The following is a 21,777-nucleotide window of genomic DNA, read 5'->3' as shown; positions in this document are numbered from 1 at the left end:
GGTTGCACCATTTTACAATCCCACCAAAAATTTATGAGGGTTCAATTTTTTTCTACATCCTAATATTTGTTATTGTATTTTTATTTTAGCTATCTAGTGGATGTGAAGTAGTATCTCTCTGGTGGTTTTGATTTGTATTTCCCTCTGGACTACTGTTGTGTATTTTTTCATGTGCTTATTGGGCATTTTTATATCTTGTTTGGATAAAGAAATGTCTATTCAAATCCTTTGCCTATTTTAATTGGGTTATCTTTTTATTTTTAAATTGTAAGAGTTCTTTATGTCCTTTGGATGCAAACCTCTTCTCAAATATTTAATTTACAAACATTTTCTCCTAATCTTGGCTTGTATTTTCACTTTTTTTGTGTTCTTTGAAACAGTTTTAAATTTGATGAAGTCCACTTTGTTTATACATTTTGTCACTTGTGCTTTTGGTGTCATATTTAAGGAACCACTGACTAGTGCAAAGTGACAAAAATATACCCTTATGTTTTCTTCTAAGTTTTATACTTTTAGCTCTTATGGTTAGGCCTGTAATCCATCTTGAGTTACATTTTTGTAAATGGTGTCAGGTAGGGACCAATTTCATTCTTTTACATGCAGATATCCGTTTCAGTATTATTTGTGGAAGACTATCCTTTCTCTTGTCAAAAATCAACTGACTATTAATGCAAGGTATTTTTTCTAGACGTTTAATTCCATTCCACTGATGCATATATATGTGGTTAGGTCCTTTGCATTTCCATGTAAGTTTTAAGATTGGCTTGTCAATTTTTGCAAAAAAAAAAAAAAAAGTAGCTGATGTTTTGATACATTGAATCTGTAGATTAATTTGGTGAATATTGCCCTCTTAACATTAACTTTCAACCTACAAGCATGAGTTATCTTCCAATTTATTTAGGATTTCTTTAATCTCTTTTAGTGATATTTTGTGTACCATTTTGTTTTTGCGATTAAGTCTTATACTTCCTTTTGTAAAATTTACTAAGTATTTTTTATTAAGTACTTCTTTTTGATGCTATTGTAAATACATTATTTTTAATTTCATTTTTGGATGTTCATTGCTAGTGTATAAAAATACAATTGATTTATTTATCTTCATCTTATACCTTGCAACCTTGTTGAACTTGTTTATTAGTTCCAATATTTTATTATTTTTAATTTTTTGGTTGTTGTTGTTGATTCCTTAGGACTTTCTATATACAAGATATTTCGTCTGTGAGCAGAAATAGATTTACTTCATTTCCAACCTGGATGCTTCTCACTTTTATTGTCCAGAACCTCTAGTATGATATTGAATAGAAGGTGAAAGCAGACTTCTGTCTCTTATTCATGATCTTAAAGTAAAATGTTCAGTCTTTCACCATTAAAAATGCTGTCAGCTGTGGCGTTTTTGTAGATGTCCTTTATCAGGTTTAGGAGGTTCCTTTCTATTCCTATATTTTTGTGTTTTCATCATGAAAATGTGCTGGATTTTGTCAAATGTTTTTCTGCATCTATTGAGATGATCGCATGTCTTCTTTCTGTTGATATAGTACGTTACACTGATTTTATGTTGAATCAACCTTGAATTCCTGGAATAAATTCCATTTGATCATGGTATATAATTTTTAATTGTTGCCAGATTCAATTTGCTAGTATTTTACTGAGGATTTTTGAGTCTACAGATATTCTATTTCATTGTATTGGTAGTTCATGTTTTTGTAGCAATCTGTCCATTTCAGCTAGTTTATCTAATTTGTTATCATATAATTGTTCATAGTGTACCCTAATAATCTCTTTTATTTCTGTAAGATTGGTAGTGATGCCCCCTCTTTACTGTATTCACTTTTTCGTATCCTTTTCCTCTATAAAGTATCTTAACTTTTTTAATTGACTGGCATAGTTTCCCATTCAATATGCTGTTCAGTCTTAATTATAGGCAGACCTCACTTTATTGTGTTTTACTTTATTGTGCTTTGTAGATATTGCATTGTTTACAAATTTAAGTCTTGTGGCAACCCTGACTCAAGCAAGTCTATCAGTGCCATTTTTCCAATAGGCTTAGATGATGCTTAGTGTTTGTGAGCAATATTTTTTAGTTGAGGTATGTATATTTAGACATAATGCTAGTGCAATTCATAGACTATAGTATAATGTAAACATAACTTTTATATGCACTAGGAAACAAAAAAAATGGTGTGATTTGCTTAATTGCAATATTTGCTTTATTGCAGTGGTCTGGAACCAAACCCATAATATTTCCACAGTACGACTCTAATTGTATTTTAAAGACTGGGCTTTACTTTTCCATACATTTCCGTTGTTTGGCTCTTACATCAAGCTCATTGTCCCTATACAATAGTTTGTGCAACTCTTGAAAATTTCTTACAATTAGATGATACCCTTCCCAGTTTCCTGAACATTTATTTTAGGAGCAGGAAACACTTAAATGTAAAGCTTCAAATCTCAACTAGAATTTCAAATCACTCCATTTAAATTAAAAATTATAGTTCATTTAAGATAATAAATCCTAATAAAATCTAATAAATTTAATAAATATTTAATGAACACCTACCACATGCCAGGTATTGTACAATGCACTTTATGTGAAATCTTATATCAACATAAACAACCTTTGGGTCAAGTCACAGATTACAAAACCAAATTTGAACCCAGTTTTGTCTGACTGCAGAGCCCACATTCTTAACCAATGGTTGACAGAATTTTTTTTTTTTTTTTTTTTTTAAGGGCCAGGTAGGAAATATTTTAGGCTTGTGGGCTATGTGGTCTTTTTCACAATGACTCAACTCTGCTGTTGTAGCAAGAAAGCAATCTTAACAGTATGTAAATGATGGGCATAGCCATGTTCCAATAAAATTTGATTTACGAAAAAAAGGTAGTGTGTCTGCAAGCTGTAGCTTGCTGTCCCCAGCTCTTAACCAATGAACCACACTGCTCAAAGCGTTCCCTGATGATATCATAAACCACTTTCTTCTGCTTCTGGACTTCTATCATAGTAACTGTTGTAATACCACAGTCCAAAGGCACATATCCTTGTTTTCATGTCTTGTAATATCTTCTGTTGTTAACTACACTGACAAAAGATTATGCCAAGGAGTAAGTGATTTCATATAGTTTGTTGTTTCTCTCTATAGCACTCAACCCCATGTTACAGACTGTAAAAGTAATTTAGAAATTTACATGTAACTATATCTGGAGAGTTTTGTCCCAATAAAGCCATTCACCAAAGGTCACATGAGAAAATGCAAAAATTGGACAACAAAGTGTCAATATGAAAATGTAGAAAACTGAAGTATAGCCAAGGTTCTACGATCAACATCTTTGATTATTTTTTTATGTAGAAAAAAATTTTCATTTTCTGTTTTAATTTTCTCCTCAAACTTTCCTATCTCTAGAAATCATAATTGATCAAAACTCTAAGTCCAAAATGTGTCATTGTAAGAATGAGACATAATTTAGGTGATGGTCACTGTAGAGATGTCGATAATATTTTTCACATTTTAAAAATGGTTAATAACACAATTTTCCAGGATTAAAGATTTTTAGAGTGAGTTCTTCTTTATGAAACAATGGCATATTTTGCTTTTTCAGGCAGATAAACAAATTTTCTTAAAAAGAATCCTAATATTCAATTGTTCTTTCGTTTGCATTATACCCATAGTCTTGAATGCAGTCTACATGGGGATTTTTTGATACTTTGAGATTTAAAAGAGATTTATCATGAAATCACCCTTTTAAGCATTACTGAATATAACTGTAATGAAAAGTACAGGACAAGTATTAAATGAGGTATGGGCTCATGACTTTTTAACCAGAGATACCAAGTTTCTGCAGAATGTCTTTGCCTAGAGACTTGAAATTTGGTAGTCACAGAAGTGAAAACTTGGTATTCAGAAGATTATTGTTTTCTAACCTGGGGATAAAACAAACATACATGAGGAACTGAGTCAGAATGAGAAAGAATACAATTTAAAGTTAACATGATTTAATTATCAGATTATGGCTGAAACTACTAACTGGTTACCCCCAAATTATTTTCAAACCACTGTTCCCCTGCTTTATCCACCATAAAGGCCACAAGTCTTTGATATCTTACTGTCTTGAGCTTGGGGCAGCCACATGCCATGAACCAGTAAGTCCACAACGGACATTGGGAGGTCATTGGGAAAACTTTCATTTCCTGATTAAAAGAGAAAGACTGAATAGGTACAGCCATTCCTCATTCTTCCTACTCTGAACTAGAATGTGGTATCTGGATCAGCAGAAGCATCCACATTGCAGCAGGCACGAAAGCAAGCATGAAGACTAAACCCTGACAACATTGAGCCTCTAAACAAAAAGTAAATGAGTACTTTCCTCTAGACATCTTGTTCTGGAAAAATAAATCTCTATTGTTTTATATCATTGTGCATAAAACTTACAGCTGAAGGCATTTCTAATTGATACATACTTTAAAACTATTTTTTTTAATTGTCAATACTTTTGGGTCCTATAATGTGAGTAAAATTTTGCTTTTTAGATAATCTTGGATGAAAAGATTTGTTTTTCCTTCAAAATGTTTAATTTTATATTACTAATTATTAGATAATTCTGCTGTCATATTAAAAACATTAATAGTGATTATTAGGCCTTTATAATTTTATTAGTGTCTTATTTTTAAAAGACCATATCAGAAACTTTGAAATACAGAAAAAATTACCTTTCTGACTTAGATTTAGTTAATATACCTTGTGCTCAAGACCTCATAACATAATTTTTAAGGTTCCCTAATTTAGCAAAAACAAAAGTTATACCATTGTTACCTAGCTGTGAGAATACTGGTATTATACAAATTTCATCCAGTATTATATGTGAAATGATATGATATAAAATACAATTTAATCTGCTTTGAACATAGAACGAGTAATTCAATATCAAACAATTTAGGATACTTTGTAGTGGTTTCTTAACCAGAAGGCTGAATGTATCTAAAAAACATTAATTGCTTCAATGATTTTAAATTGCTTTGTGAAGTACATAACAATTAAATGCTCCAATAACTGATTTAATTCAAGTGAATGGCAAAAATTATATACATCATAATACAGTGTCTATAGTATATTACTAAAAGGTGGAAAACTAATAAAATTAACTAACTCTTCAAGTTACATTGGGTTAAAAGACCTCATATAAAGCTAGTTTTTTAAAAACAAAATTTAGGTTATCAAAAAAATGACAGAAGCAATCCAGTGTGGGGGAAAATATCAAAAGTGTTCCAGTGAACTCTTCCAGGTCCATTCAAATGAAGCCAAGATACTAGGGGTGGGGTGAGTAATGGGGGAATGGAAGGGGGTGGACTACAAAGTTGATAAGTAATCACTGAATTGCTACATTGTGCTATGGAGATCACTTTGTGACACCGAGTTACTATTACTTAGAACTCTGGTCTGAGACCTATCTGGGGGAAAAATACACAGGAAAACCAGACTGGTTAAATCCAAGTCAATTCCCTGCCTTCCTTCCTCACACACATTACAAGATGTGAGGAGCTCAGAAAGCTCCTTCCCTAGGCTGCACCAGAAGGGGGCCTGGAAGCAGTGCATGGACTTCCCAGTACCATGCACACTTCAGCAGCTACGCTAAAAGGCCAGCACTGAGCACTGTTAATGCCAAAGTTCAGAACTCATCTCTTCCTATGCTGACTCACAGATGACAGATACCTGCATAATTTCATTTAATAAGCCTGAATAAGGCCTTGCAATGCAACCATTTCACTGAAAATAGAACATTCAAGACCAGTTAAGTTTTAATTAAAATAAAGCCTCCCTCATATTACATTCATCTGTTTTTCTCTAAGTTTCTATTTCTATGTGTTGTGTCAAGGGAAAAAAAAGTCCTGGAAAGTGTATGGATGTGTGGGGAGTGTCCTTTAAAAGTACATCTTTAAGTCAAAGAGGCCAGAGAAGACTACACAAATTCCAAATGACATCCAGTTAATAAATTTATATCTAAAGTACACACACATATGCAAGGTTGCAGTTAATAGCAATGTTTGCTATATTCATTCAGAAATCCAACAAGAGACAGCAATATTTAAATTTAGCTCTACATAAGCAACTGTTGTGGGCAGAGGGCTGAATTTTGTGCTAAAACAGACGTCTAATAAAAACCCATTTTTGTAGTTGTACTTGTTAGTGAAAAATGTAAAATGATGTTTCACTATAGGTTGTCAAACATTTAAATAAGTTGTTACCCAGTACAGACTATAAATGAGGCTCTCCAAGCAAATACAAAGGTAAATGAAATTGTCTTACTCCTGAAGATAGGAAGCATGCGGTGAAGACTGTTACGAACTCAGCTACACAAGGCACAGTGCTAAGTATTAAGACAAATGCCAAAGGAACATGAAGAAGGAAGATTAATCATCAGTTCTAAGCCAATTTGTAGCAGCATGCTATTAATAGTAAAAGTATGTTAAAACAGAAACAAAAGGCAGTTGAATGTTATTATTACATTTACTACTAAAGAACTGTTTACAATTAACTAGAATTCTCCAGTCCTTATAATAAAAGAAAAATCATGTTTGCATTCTTAATTCTAACACTAATCATATTAAGCTGTTTCTGGAAGGTCAAATGCAAAAAACAATCAACGTGAAACCCCGCATTCAGTTAAACATAATCAGTCTGACTTTTTTTTTTTCTAAAAGAAACAATTAGAAAAATGGAAGAGCAAATTCAGTTTTTATAGAATGAAATATGCTCTTTATAGATAAGCATTAACAAAGATATTTTACTTAAAGTAAAATGGTGGTGAGGCACACACAGGCTACCCTAGTTGTAAAATGCAGACCCAAGGTGCCACTGGTTGGAGAGCCTATTCCCCCACCCATATTCCCTATCCTTGGGATGAATTTAGAAACACTGGCAGACAAAGTTGTAGATAAGTCTTTTTGCAGCCCACACTGTATGAATCAAACTGCACTCAATCGACAGTTTTGCAAAAGCTAACCAGCACAAAGATATTCTCAGTAGGTCTAATGTATAGTAATTATTCTGCGAGGTCAACTGACTCTTATCAAAGTGCAAGATGTCTCAATGCATACCTTAAAGAAGTACCGGTTAAGGGTTCTAACTCAGTAAGTGGTTATAGGGCTACTTCTTTATGCTGAGCATGATATAAGGTGCTCAGAACCAGCAGGACACAGAAAAAAATTATAGTCTCCAGGAGCTAATAATCTAGCTATTTAAAATACACCAAACTTGAGGGACTTAATTCTGAACACATTAGAGGAAAGATTGAAAACAGTACAAAAATAACTCCTTACCTTTGTATAATAATTAATCCTGATCCCCAAAGCAGTGTTTAACCTTAGGAGTTTGCTTTAAAGGTGCAGGGGTGGGGTGGGGTAGGGTGGCTCTTGCTCAGTTTTAGGGTCTGGCTCAGGTACCTCTGTTATTAAGGAGCAAAACATCATTTTAGGTTTTTATTTCTTTTCAATGGTATGTCCAAATAATAGTTAAGTTTAATTAGAAGTAACTGTATGCATGCACAATCTTTTCAGCTTTGCTTCAATAACCTATGATTATTTAAAATCTCATGAATCAGTATCAGTCTGACTCCAGTTAAAATGACGATATAGGAAAGTAACTGTATCATTATGGATATAGGCCTTTAGAAATTAATGAGTGGGATGGAGGGAGGGAAAACCATGGAATTGCTTACAGGCATTTAACAAAACAAAGATCTAACCTCTTTTTTTCTTGCTAAGGGTATCTTTCCCAAACAGTTTTCTTCATAACTATCCCCACTTGTAAACCACCTACCCCACCCCATCACACAAAAACCATTTGATCTGATCCTGAACCTTTAAGTCTTGCTCTTTGAAGTGCTGCATGCATCAGTGAATCCTCTTGTTAGAGAAATCCATGCTACTCAATAGTCTTAAGAGTCAAAATTTTGAATAAAAAAAAGCCCAAAATATATTTTGTAATTTGAAATTAACCAAATCCTTTGGCTAAAGAACATTAATCCCAAGAGCATCTTCCATTCAAGAGAGAAATTCTGCACTTCCTTGGTTTTTCTTTTTCATCCTATCATATATTCATTCACTGATAGCCATACACAAATAGTAAAAATCAGGAGAATAAATATGCTTCTAACCTAGGCAGTGCTTTACATAAAATTATGAACTGTCATGTAATAAACCTTCTCCACACCAGGAACATACACTCAAGAAGTCTTCAGATTATCTGATTTAATGTGAACATCAATTTAAAATGTGTCATGAGTTCAAGGTAACAAATACCTAAGTATCATATATTGCTAATGATTTTCTCCCTTATAAAAACATGATCTTCTTACTGTCAAATGATATAGGAACCTAATCTCTTACATTGACAAAATAAAAAGGATTCAAATCTTGGAAACAGGCAAAAAATCCAGTACTTTAATACCACAAACTCATTCATTCCTACCGATATTCTATCCTATCCCATATTCTGTCAGAGTAGACCTATAAATAGTTGTGATCAAAATACATCTGAATTTCAACAGTTTGATATTTATTTTCAATCCCATTTATTTATTAACCAATCTCCAACCAAACTCTTTCAAAAAGATCTTTTAATAAAGGCTCTGAAAGAACTTCATTGCCAGTGTTATTATTACAGGGGAGAAATAAGCCAGTGACAGCCAATGTTCAATTTCACAAAATGAATCAATAGCAGAGCCTGAGAGAGAATCTAAGACAGATTCAGTACAATCTACTTAATCACAAATAACAAGGGTAAAGAATCTTTTCCAAGCATCATTACACCCTATCCCCATTTTTCCCCCTACAATCATTTTCACAGGGGCCTATCAGCTACGTGGATTAAAAGACTCTCCAGTGATGTAGCAGATAAAATGGGATCCTTACCATGGCTGCTAAGTTTAGGGGCTACTGTGGCTTTTCTTTCTTCTAAGGTCTCTGCTGCTTCTAATACTTACCTGATCTGCTTGGGGACAATCTAAAAACCATTTTTTTTTTCCCCTAAGGTCTGTCAGTCTATATATTTCTCTGGTGTGTGAGAGTGTGGAAGGGGCTCCAGAGGGGAAGGGTAAATACACTGATAAGTCACTTGGGCTTATCAGTAGTAGCACTCAGTAGGAATGAACTTTAAGCTATGAATATAATTTCTTCCAGCCATTTATTTTCAAAAGGGAATTTTTGTGTGCCTTACAGAAACAAAATCCCAAAATCCTAAGTAAATCAGGAAAACGTGAAAACAAGAAACAGAAGGTAATTACTCCATTTTATTGACCCTCGTTGAAAAAAATCCAGATGAAAGTACCCAGGCAGACTCTAAAATATACAACTGTCAAAATGAAAGCATTTCAGAGGAAAATGTGCTGCAATATGCTACTATGATTAAAAGCTATGTAATCTGGGGAACCTCTGTAACAAAAAGAAAAAGAACTAGGCATATTGCTTTTTACATACTTTTCTATAAAGAAAAGGCTTTATAGATTTTGTCATTGTTACATCAAGATACATGCGGCTTTCATCTTTACCTCCTATTAAAACATATTTTCATCTATAGGTATTTAATTACATTCAAAGAAATGACATGGTTTAATATCAACCATGAACTATTATCTTATACTACTAACTGTGTTTTAAGTCTGAATCCATCATAACACATACTAAGAGTGATCAATTAGTACATACTCTCTAAACAGAAAAGATCCTAGCACTGCTCTTCTTGTACTTTTGTTGTTTAAAATGTACAAATATTACCGGACACCAGTGAGAGAATAAGGCGCACCAATGTAGTACACGGTATGTTCCTACTGTATAGGCTGAGTCTTGGTCTTTGTTCCAACATCTAGAGCCACTGGAAAGAAAGCTAAGTATCCATTTATTAAAACACATTTTTACATTGTTGCTGGCAAAAGTTATACTTCTGATAGGTTCAGTCATCTTGATTCTTCCTGCCTGGATTTGCTTCTTTAACACAGATCTCTTTCAATTCTAGGAACCTGCCATACAACCACCCTAGAAAACAGGTCGGTAGCACAATAATCTGATTAAGCAACGTAAAGGGTAGGTAGACATTGAAGAATGCAAAGTTATTTTTCTAGGGAGAGTTCTGAAGTCATTCTGTTCCATGACATTATTTTTTTTCCTGCCAGCTACGCACCTATGCTGATAGCATCCTTGTTCTCAATTAGCAGGGTTTCCTTCAATCCCCAAACAGTTTTCATGGTACAACTCACATCAAAAACACTAACCACGCCCTTTATACCCAAGTCAAGCACCTTTTCCTTTTTCCCCCTTCAAGTCTAAAACTGTACATTTCACCTAAAAGGGTTTGCACCAGTTCTCTAACGCGAGTCAAAGACTCTTTTTAGCTGTGCCTTGATATAATTCCTACTGGAAGACGCTTTCTCTCGGGCAGCGTGCGGACGCCAGAAGAGGCAGCCGCGCTTACCTCCCACACACCTGCAACCCCAGGCGGGATGCGGGAGCTGATGCTCCGAGGATTGCGCTCCGCTCCGCTCCTCCTGCTCTCTTCTCTCCTGGGAAACTACAGTCCAGGCTGAGCCTTCGGCTGCTACAGGGACCCAAGCTCCGCCTCCCCCTCCTCTAGTTGGTGAATTCGGCAGCTGTTGCTCCTCCCTCTGCTGGAGGCGGTGGGAAGCTGCTACCCGGGTTATCTTCCCGCTCCCTGCACTTTTGCAGCTGTTCTGCCACTTCCCTTTCCCTGGGGAGCCCTCTCTCATTCCCTGGCCTCACACCTGGAGCTGCCTCCCGCCCCGCCCCGGCGCCTTCGAGAGAAGCCCAGGCTCAATCTAGCCCTCCTCGACCCGCAGGTCTGGTCGCCTGGTGTGCCTGGGGCTTGGAAGGTTTCGGGGAAGCAGCTCCTCCCGCCCGGGCGCATCCCCACATCGCGCCCTCTCTCCATCCCGGCGATTCCCCCGATGCTCCCTCTCCGTCCGCGCAGCGTCCACAGATCAGCCTTTCCAAGTTCCCTACTTTGAACTCCCCCCCACTTGATCCCCTTCTTCCTCTGCTCCGCTAGACCGCCCCCACAAAGGGTGAGTTGCTGCGGGGCCGACCATGCACTCTGATTGGCGCAGGTGAGAGTTGACCCCTCCCTTCCTCCTCTTTCCGTGCATCCTCTCTTCATTTCACCTCCTCCCGCAAAGGCAGGGAACTCTCCTACTATTGGCTAAAAGTGTCCCCACCCATCGCCTTAGGCTCCACCGCACGGTCTGCCGGGAATTGTAGTCTTGTATGTACAGGAATTGCCGACGACGTCCGTGAGTGAGACTACGAGTCCCCATAGGCCCCTGCGCGACTCCGGCTGGGCAGGATTCCGGACAACGCCTGGTTCCTCTCGGGTCCTTCCGGCGTCGCCGGAGTGAATTGATCCGGGAGTTGAAGAGGGCTCCAGGGTGGGAAGTGAAGTGAGTGCCTCAGTTACCGGTAAGGTGTGGCTGTTCTGTCCAAGTCTCTGTAGCCCCGGGCGGAGCAGAAGAGGTTTGGGCTTACTCAGGGGCCCTGGCTGAGGCGCTGGGGCTTGGTTCTGGCAGGCGGAGCCGACGGGGCTGGGAACGGGGCCCTATGGGCGTAAGCGAGGTTACCCTACGCGAGTGGCGTAAAACGGGTTTGTAAATGCCGCCTGCCCTGCTCGGGCCTGAACGCCTCCAGGAAGTCTCCTCTAGGTGGGGGCGGGAGGGGAAGGGCGAGGTTGGCCTCTTGTAGCCCCGGAGAAGGGAGAGGGCGGATGTGTCTGGGGTGGGGTCCTCTAAAGGTGTGGCTTGGGAGGGGAGGTGAGACTGCTGTTTTCCCCCCTCTTTAGAAGTAGGGTGGGGAAGGAAAGGGCGTTGGGAGTCTTCTCTTAGAGTGACTCAGGTTATACCCTCTGAGGAAAGAGGAGAACTGTAAAAAAGAGTCAAATGTTGACAGAGACCTACAGATTCAGTTCCATTTTCATGATGTGGCCCCTCTAAGGAGGTAATTTTGCCCTAAGCAGAAAACCTTACCCCTCTTAGATGTAATTGTTAAGCTATGTTTGTACACCTTTACTGTTTTCAAAGAGCATTCTCTTTGGGATGCTGATGGGGAAACGGAGGGGATAAATGAGGTGCCCAAGGTCACACACGTAGAGGCATATCTTCTGATTCCAATCCAGTTGTAGTCCAGACTGAATCATAGTTGCTGCACCAGAAAGGAAGAGTTGGTTATGTTTTTTGAAGAGGGTGGAGGAAGTTGCAAAGTAATGCATTTTATGTATTTCTCAGAGTGCGTTTGTAAGGTGAAGACTTTTTGAACTGGGGAGAAATTCCTGAATAAAAGAAAGACACACACTAACCTTTTGGAAAAATAAGGAAAAAATCGACTTCAACTTACATATTTTTTCCTTTATTTCGGGTATATTAAATGATGGACTGTACTACCCCTTTAAATAGTAGATAATCATATAGGAGAACGTCAGTTAAACAGTATATCCCATCCTTACAGTTAGAAGATAGTCTTTTCCTAACTTAGGAATGTTTTTACTCTCATTTTGTAAAACTAACAACAGTGGGATTGGAATTCTTTCACAAAACTTACTTTGCACTTTTTGCAAATAATGCAGCATTGAGAGAGTTTAGTGTATGCTTTACTAGAAAAAAAGATAAGTTGCATTTTTTGCAGGTAAGATCACATTTTGTTGATTTTTATTTACGTTTCCCCTTCTTTCTTGGTTCTGGGATGTTTGTGTGTGTAAATAGCATCAGGCTTTTACATATTTCTCTTAGTGTCATCTGTTATTTTTAACACATTTTACGTTAAGGAATGGGAAAATAAGACATTGTTTTTTATATTGTGCAGAAAGTGTACTTGTTTCAGTCCTATCCTATATAATGGTTACTATGACCAATTATAGCTCATGAATATTATTGGATAGTTCTTTAATATAATTTTGGAGTATATTCATTGACATCAGGATTTCTTCATAGTAAGTTTATAAATAAGAATTAGGTATCTACAGATAGCCGGTAATCAATCATGGCTTACTGTTATATAAGTTGACCCTTGAAATACACTACAATTTGTATGTATTCTGCAATTATTTCTGAATGCACACTTTCTAGAGTCAGATTTTAACATTCCCAATGACTGAAGTTAAGATGGTCTGGACATTAATATGACCTTTAAAATAGAAGGGAAGTATGGTACTATAGAATGAAGTAAAATCAGGCATAATATGGTACCAAGAATAATGCAGACAGCAAGGAAGACCAACTAAACAAATGGAAAATTATTGGGGGATAATTGGCTTTGTGCTATATTAAAATGGTGAGATAGTTTAGACCATAAACAAGAGACAGTGACAGTAAAGCAAGAATGTCCATGTATTTTCTAGATGGTAGAGTAGGCATTTGCTTTTTGTTTGGGGGAAGTGTGAAATGAGTTCTAGCTTTCCACATGCAGGTAAGAGGTTGTGGAATGAACTTTTGAACTAAAAATTGGGAAGATTTGGAAATAAGTACAATTAATAATATACTTCTTCAGGATGTGTAAGTGTTTATCCTTGGTTCAGTTCTACCAATAACTTCTCTTTTCTGAGTTCCATTATAGTTATACTATTTCACCTAAGTTGCAGTGGTGGAATAATGTTTCTATTGTGTTTATCATCTTTCAGTCACATGCTGGGGTACTGTGGTCATTTTGGATATCTGCACTTTGAATAATTTAGAGTTCACAGAATTATGTGTACACTTGCATTTTTATAGTAGTTTGAAGTTCACCAATGTCTATATTCTCATTTTGGATTTTGTAGGAGCCTTGTGTCAGCCTTTGGACATCATCTCTTACGGGACTTAGCATGTCTCCCATATACATCTATCTCTTTCTCTTTAAGGATATAAGGTCATAAAAACAGGACTGTATTGATGTATTCCCAGTAGGTACAATAGTGAGTACCTGCTCGCAAAGAGAATGTAGAAGTTCAGAGTGGTTAAGTGCAAGGTCAGATAACTGGTCACAGGTGGAGTGAAGGCATAATCTACGTCTTCTTATTGCAAATCTTGAATATTGCAGACTCAGTTCCCTTAGATTATTTATTTTACAAGAAGAAAGATTTAAAATGACTTCAATATTCAAATACTATTATCATCGTACTCTGATTTTGTACTGACAGTTTATCTTTTGACTCTTATCCAGCTCTCCATCCTTATTCCCAGCCTTTTTCATTTACTGTGCCTTTTAGTTACTGTATACATAAATTTCTTCCTGACTTAGAAGTTTTTGTACATGTTCTATTGCCTATGTCTGGACTGCTTCCCCTCCCCTTTCCAATTCTGGCCAACTCCTAGTTAATTTTCAAGTCTCAGTTTAAATGTCATTCATCAGGGAACTTTTGCTGACCTCTTGACCTCTCCTTCCTAAAATTAGAGTAAGTTCCCATGATATCTTCACCATACTCTGTACTTCTTCTTTGTAGTATCATCACAATAGGGACTGTTTCTGTATTTATTTGATAAATGCCTGTCTCCCTTATTAGACTGTAAGCTACCTGGGCAGGGCCTTCTCATTTGTCCTGTGCCTTACCTAAATACTACACAGTATCTGAAACAAAGTAAGTGCCCAATAAATACCTGCTGAATGAATGAATAAATGATTGAATGAACGAGTACATTCACAGAGCCTCCAGCACTGTGCTAGGGACAGAAAGACAGAAATGAGTAAAACAGACATGCTTCCCACCCTTAAGTAAAAAGGAATTATTGACAGAAGCTTAATGTAAATTGTAGAAAGATATTTGTTCTTTTTTGGAAGTCTCTAAAAATCAGGATAGGTAGTTTTTTGTGGGCAAATGACAAAGGGGTAATTTCCTCTTATAACAAACTTTCTGTATAACAGCATTTTGGAGATCTTATCACTGTTCTGTTTTTTGCAAGCAACATTTATTATAACAAAATACAAACATGGAAGAAACTATTAATGGATTCTATTCTTCCCTAATGTTAATCTCATTTTGTCCTCAACAAAATCTATTTCCTTTTTTCTTTGTTGTTTCCTTTTCTAATCTTGCTATCTTTATGAATTTTACGTTTATGTAATATTACCTGCTTTTGATGCTTTCGACAAGGTGACTTTGTAAAGTTGAGTAGTGCTAGTTTCAACGCAGCTTATATTTTGGGATTCTTGAAAATTTTCGTATTTCAGTGGGTCTTATGATAATATTTGCTCTCATCCTAGATACTTATGAGAGTAAAAAAAAAAATCATTATTTTCAAAACATGCAAACAAAATTTCAAGAATAAATTGCATTAGGTTTTTACCCTGAAAACAAATCCTAATGCTTTACAGTACTATAGTAATGGCATAAAATAAATTCAACAGCTTTGAGTTGCTGTGCCCTTACATGCTTTCATGAATATACCAGTTTACTCTCTCATAAGGTGTTGTCAGAAAGTGCTTGCTGATATTTGGCTTTAAAATTTGATAATGATCACAGTTTTATTATTAAATATGTCTTTAATAAGTCCTAAATTTACATTTTTTAAAGTTGGTCCTTATGTTATTTGAATCTTGGATAAAAAATTTACACTTACCTATAATAACCAATGTATGGAGGATAAAAGTGAAGTACTGCTTCTTACATGTTGTTGTTTTCTTAAGGTCATTATGATGCATGTTACTAAGAATTTTAAGTCAATCCCATGATAAATTTTTTCTCCATTATATAAACTGTAAAAGTGATTTAGAAGTTAAATAATGTGATTGTGTATATTATTGCATTTAAAATGTTAAAGAAAGTTGCAGTCATAAAAGACTTACGTTTTAAGAATACACACAATGTAAAACATGAACACCTTCACTGCAGCAATTTGAAATAATTTATTTGCAGAAAGGTAAACAATGTAGTTTGGTGGTCTATTTTTACCTGTATGAAGGTTAAAAATACAGTTTTCTCATTTTAGCTACAAAATTAATTGCATCTTGAAAATGTAAAGTATTATTACAATCTTAGTTTTCAAGGACACCCTTACATTTTCTAATGGGTAACTTTTTTTTAACCAAAAAGTTAATTGAATCTATTCAATCTTATAGAGTTGCCTAGAATCAGGTGTCATTTAAAAAAACGAAACAAAACAAAAAACAAAAAAGAAGAAAGAAAGAGGATTTTATCAGCAAGCTTATATTGGGTAACAGCAGTGGAACGTATTAAATGGTAGCCACTACTGTTTACTCAGGCCAGTCCCTTGGAAATAAATTTACCAGAAGTAAGTATAGGTTGCATAATAATGACAATTTGGTTCATTCATTTATCAAATATTTATTGAGTGTATATTATGTGTGAAGCTGCCTTACATTTTCTTTGCGATGAGCTGGTATATAATATGATAGCCATTATTTATTGAACAGTAACTAAGTGCCAGGCATCACGCTAAGCATTTTACATGATCTCATGTAATCCTTGCAACAATCCTATGAGGTAGAGGCAGTATTGTCCCCAATTAAATGAGGAAACTAAAGTACAGAGAGATTAAGCAACTTGCCCAAGGTCACACAACCAGTAATTGCTTAGAATTAGGATTTGAATCCAGGCTGCCTGGCTCAAGACCATATTTTTGATCATTGTAGTAGAAATTATGTTACTGATTGAGCTCCATTGGAGGGCAGTTAGATTTAGAGTTGCAATAAAAAGCTAAAGTGTGTGGCAAAAATTAACTTGTATTCAAACTTACTCTAAAAAAATCCCTCTGGAGGTTACCACATTGGAGACTAACATAACTTCAACACAGCCAATTTTTCCTCTAGCATTGGAATACATAGAATTACATGCTCTTTGAATGCTAGTTGAAATATTTGACTTGTTATTCAGAGACCACGTTGGCAAATAAGTACATATGTATATTGTCATTCAGGACTCACAGTGTGGAGGGCTGCTCATTGTAAGAGACACTAAGTCTGGCGGGGGCAAATAGCGGATCCATGTCTCTTATCTATTTTATTCTGGGGTTTATGTGCATGTAATGGAATTACGAAGGTCGGACAGTTAAGTTCGTGAGCTCATGTTAGAAAAAGTGCTACATACCTCATTGCTGAATTATCACTACGGTCACCTTCGAAGTACTCTCCTTAGGAAGCTATGCACCGCAGCGCCTAGTCCATCCTTCAAAGCAATTTTGGAACTCTTTTTCTGGGATGGCCATCTGAGCTGTCAGCGTTACCCCTGATGTCCTGAATGTTATCAAAATATCTTCCTTTCAATATTTCCTTTATCTTCAGGTAAAGAAAGAAGTCATTGGGGGCCAGATCAGGTGAGTAGCGCAGGTGTTCCAACACAGTTCTTTGTTTACTGGCTAAAAACTCCCTCACAGACAGTTCCGTGTAAGGTGGTGCATTGTCGTGATGCAAGAACCATGAATTGTTGGCAAAAAGTTCAAGTTGTATAACTTTTTCACGCAGCTTTTCCAGCACTTCCAAATAGTAAACTTGGTTAACTGTTTGTCCAGTGGGTACAAATTAATAATGAATAATCCCTCTGATATCAAAAAAGGTTAGCAATATCATTGCAACTAGTTTGCAGATTTAATTGTCAGACCTCATATGATCACCTGTGTATTTCAATAGTTATTTTTCTGTTTTGTTTTCACAAAAAAATATTAAGCACATCCTATATATATATGTGGTTGTGTGTGTGTAAAGAACGTGATGTGTGTAAAGAACGTGATGCATAACTCCAGGTATGCTCCTGGAGTTATGCAAAGCGGCAGATTGACATGTTTTATTTCTTTATTGTCTCTCTTCCATGCAAGACTACACAACCTCAAGGGCATGGATTGTACCTGTTTATCACCACATCTCCAACTAACACTGTTGCTGACTTAGATTGACTCTGTAGATTACTGTGCTAGGTACTAGGAAATAGAGAAAGGAATAAAACTTCTCTTCAGGGCATTTGTAATTTAGGAATAGAAGAGGAAGGGAATGGCAAGACCATTACATGGACATTCAGCCTTTCTGATGTATATTTTTTTTCTGGGTTTTGTTTTCTTTGTTCCTTTTGATTCCCTTCACCCCCTTCCTGGTATATTAAGTACTTTCACGTTCATCAGTTCATTTGATAATTTTGGGTCAGAGTTGATAGGAAGGGAAAATATGAGTTTCTCTAACTTACCATTTGGCCCCTGGCACTGAAACATCCTTTCCGCTTTATTCAACCATCCTGTCTTCAGGACGAACTGGAGCCCCAGTGGAGATTGAGTTAAGGAATGGCCCTGACATGTTACACCCCTGCTGCCTTGGCGGACCTCTGTAAGGTGGCTATAACAAAAGTCAGCTGTGAATGGTAAATGAGAGACCTTGCTGCAACTGCTCCTTGCGCTTGTTCAGATTGTTGCAAGGCTTTCTTATTTCTTAATTTAATTCCAGAGATTTTGAATAATGCTGTGGTCTTATTCAGAAATCACATACTTTGTGAGTGCTTTTATCTACAAAAAAATTGGCATTTTGGTAATATTGTCAAAACTTGAGAGATTTCTGAGGCCCTACCTTATTTTGGCATGCTTCCTTAAAAATGAATTATAGTTTTGCAAGTGAAAGTTACAGGAGTAATTGAATATATAATATAAGCAGATACCATGTTGTGTCCCTCATTTCTTATTGTACTGTATTTGTATTTGAGATCAACTGTGTTCTAAAGGAAAGTTAAATGTCATTATCAAGATGGCACTTGCCCTTGTTAGCACCTAGTGTTCAATGAGCCAGAGGCAATTTGTTATCTGGGGCTAATAATTTTATCAACATTGGAGTGCTGTGCAGCAGTGTTTTGGTGCAAAGAAATTTTGTAAAGTAAGGTAAAGAAAGTACACACTGCATACTGTAGAGGACCTTAGGCAATTAGGAGTCGTTAAGTTTACTAGTAGTTGTCTAAGATTATACGTGCTACAGAGCAGGTAGGCCAGAACTGTTGTGGTACAGTCGCCTTAAATTGTACTTTCAAACAGAGAACATAGGAATAGGATAAGGGCTTAAATTCAGTTGAATTTCTAAGGGATTTTAGAGGAAGTCAACATTATATTGGAGAAATTAAAACAGGAGATCACAAATACTAGTAAAAAGACAGTAGATGTATCTCAGTTAAGCACGTAATGACTATTTAGTTAGGACTTATTTGATTCATGAGCCACTAGATTAAGAACTTTATGGGTAAAGGATGAACATATTCAAGGGGACAAATTTGTTTCCTGCCTCTAACAAATGTGTTTATTTCAGTTTTTTTCAGTACAGGATTTAACAAAAATTTAGGCATTGGAATAGGAAAAAAATTGAGGCTTTTCAAAACTAAGGAGATGTGTATTCTTACCCCTGAAAGAGTTGTGCAGAAATATCTTAGAAGTCAGTAGCTGCTGTTTTTGTTCTTGTTGCCTTTTTCCATCAGCTAATTCAGAGGTTAGGAGCCCTTTGATTGTATTGTCATCATTTGATCATCTGATATAGATTAGCTTTTATGGATTATTTCAAGAAGGTCCTTGATCGCATCTTGATTTCACTCTGCTGCCTAGTCTGCTTTTGGGCTGCACCCATCTTTATTAAGTTGATCTAAGAGAATAAAAAGTACTTTTAGCATACGTTTGGCAAATAGTTTTAATACATTTTTTGCGGGAAACGAGTAAACTCGTCATATCGCTTCTAGTTGGAACCGGCAAAAATTTTGCAAAGTAAATAAATAGAGACCTCTTTTTAAACTAAAACACTGAAAGTTTCATAGAAAAATATCAAATAGATCGAAAGATATGAATATTTTACGGAAAGTCTAATTTTGGCGAGAAAATGTCAAAAAAGCCCTGCGTTACGACGCGATTTGATGGGAAAATGCCCGCTTACAAAGTGTCCAATGCAGTTGTTAACCAAACTCGAAGTATTCCAAAACTATGTAATTTGCTTTGGATGATACATAACTTATTTCTGGTGGCTCAGTAATTTATTTATGCCTCCATTTTGGCAAATGGGGGATACAATGTTTTTACAATATGTATGTAAGCATATGGCCTTTATGACATTGTGATACCAGTATTAGGCTATCACTATGTGTGGCTATGCTGGGGCACAGCCAGAATGAAGCAAACAGAGCTTAAGGGCAAAATTTAAGAATGCACTCACTCTGTGTCATGCCAGTCAGAGCTAAATTTTGTGCTCTAGGCATCTGATTTGCATCACCTTAGTCCTGATGCCTTGTGTTTGGGTAAAATTCTATATCAATAACAATATGAATTGAATCCTTATTGTGTGTTAGTCACTGTATTAAGTGCTTTATATGCATTTAATACTCATAATAACCCTGTGAAGTGTTTCAGTTAATATTTCCATTAATCTCTCACTGAGTTTAGAGAGAGAGATTAATCTATAACTTAAATGATACCATCCAACTGAGCAAAAATTCAAACTTAGGTCTTTGTTTCAAATCTGAGCACTTACCCACTGCTCTATATGCTATCCATCTGTGTGTAAAAACAAAACAAAACAAAACAAAACTTCATTACTCTTGTTCATTTTATACATTTCTGTATTTAGAACTTCTCCCCAAAATATGCAAGTGCGTACACTGATAGGATGCATTTAACTTTTAAGGGTGAGTCTGATGTCTCAGCATCCCCAGTTTGGAGATCCACAAATGTGTGCTGCTGAGTACCATGAAGTAACCTTGAATCAAGCCCCATTCCAGCTGGCTCCAGTCTCCAAACATTCTACATGGGGTCAGGGGGCCTTGGCTATAAGCTGATTGACCCATGGATGACACAAACAACAGAGCGGGTTAGTCTAGAAGTAGTTCGCTTTGGCAGACTAACATGTCCTGTACAATAGACTATAGTAACTCAGTGTCTGTCACCATTCTGTTCTGTTTCTTCATGTGAATTTCTGTGGACTTTCATTTTTAAATTGTCAAATTTGGAGATTGGACTAGATAATATATGAAGTGTAACAATTAATTTTGTGAACTTGTTGCAACGATGTTGCTAACCTTTTTTGATACCAGAGGGTTTATACATTATTAATTTGTACCGACTGAACAAGCAGTTAACCAAGTTTACTGTTTGGAAGTGCTGAAAAGGCTGACTGAAAAAGTTAGGTGAAAACGACCTGAATTTTTCACCAACAATTCGTGGCTCTTGCATCGCGACAATGCACCAGCTCACATGGCACTGTCTGTGAGGGAGTTTTTAGCCAGTAAACAAATAACTGTATTGGAACACCCTCCCTATTCACCTGATCTGGCCTCCAATTACTTCTTTCTTTACCTGAAGATAAAGGAAATATTGAAAGGAAGACATTTTGATGACATTCAGGACATCAAGGGTAATTAATACGATGACAGCTCTGATGGCCATTCCAGAAAAAGAGTTCCAAAATTGCTTTGAAGGATGGACTAGGCGCTGGTGTTGGTGCATAGCTTCCCAAGGGGAGGACTTCGAAGGTGACCATAGTGATAGTCAGCAGTGAGGTATGTAGCACTTTTTCTGGAATGTGTTTGAGAACTTAATTGCCCGACCTCGTATAATGGCTGTTTTCACTTTAAATTTTATGGTCTTAACATTTAAGTTTCTTAAATATGTAAGCCTGTGACATGAGTAAGGTTACATTTGGAGATCTTATTTATGGAAAAATTTGGGTCGAGATATCTTTTGCAAGCCCTTAACTTTACCATTGGGGCCGTTCACCTTTGTTCTTCATAATGCTTTGTTTATCATGCTTCTGTACTGCTTGGCCTAGACAAGTGGTTTTCAAATTGTAGAGAGAGGGTGTTT

At 36.5% G+C, this 21,777-nt stretch overlaps 2 protein-coding genes across 7 annotated transcripts in view; one reads left to right on the top strand and one right to left on the bottom strand.

The window, feature by feature from the left end:
* The window catches only part of SERPINI1 (serpin family I member 1), a 74,406-nt gene extending 63,789 nt beyond the window's left edge, over positions 1-10,617 (bottom strand). The window contains exons 1-2 of one of the 4 annotated variants that reach the window (XM_074327440.1): positions 10,458-10,593; positions 7,310-7,434 (exon numbers count right to left, since the gene is read on the bottom strand). The gene's annotated coding sequence lies outside the window, so the exon portion shown is untranslated. Of the gene's footprint in view, positions 1-7,309; positions 7,435-10,457 lie in introns of all 4 variants that reach the window. The other 3 variants (XM_074327447.1, XM_019735797.2, XM_019735777.2) reach the window with 3 other exon arrangements.
* A 670-nt stretch (positions 10,618-11,287) lies between these two features.
* The window catches only part of PDCD10 (programmed cell death 10), a 45,158-nt gene continuing 34,668 nt past the window's right edge, over positions 11,288-21,777 (top strand). The window contains exon 1 of one of the 3 annotated variants that reach the window (XM_019735820.2): positions 11,288-11,436. The gene's annotated coding sequence lies outside the window, so the exon portion shown is untranslated. Of the gene's footprint in view, positions 11,456-21,777 lie in introns of all 3 variants that reach the window. The other 2 variants (XM_019735812.2, XM_074327461.1) reach the window with 2 other exon arrangements.

The sequence above is a fragment of the Rhinolophus sinicus genome, linkage group LG01 (assembly GCF_036562045.2).
Source record: "Rhinolophus sinicus isolate RSC01 linkage group LG01, ASM3656204v1, whole genome shotgun sequence".
Classification (NCBI taxonomy): domain Eukaryota; kingdom Metazoa; phylum Chordata; class Mammalia; order Chiroptera; family Rhinolophidae; genus Rhinolophus; species Rhinolophus sinicus.
Note: the sequence above shows the minus strand (reverse complement) of the source record. Positions and strands in the feature narration are given on the sequence as shown.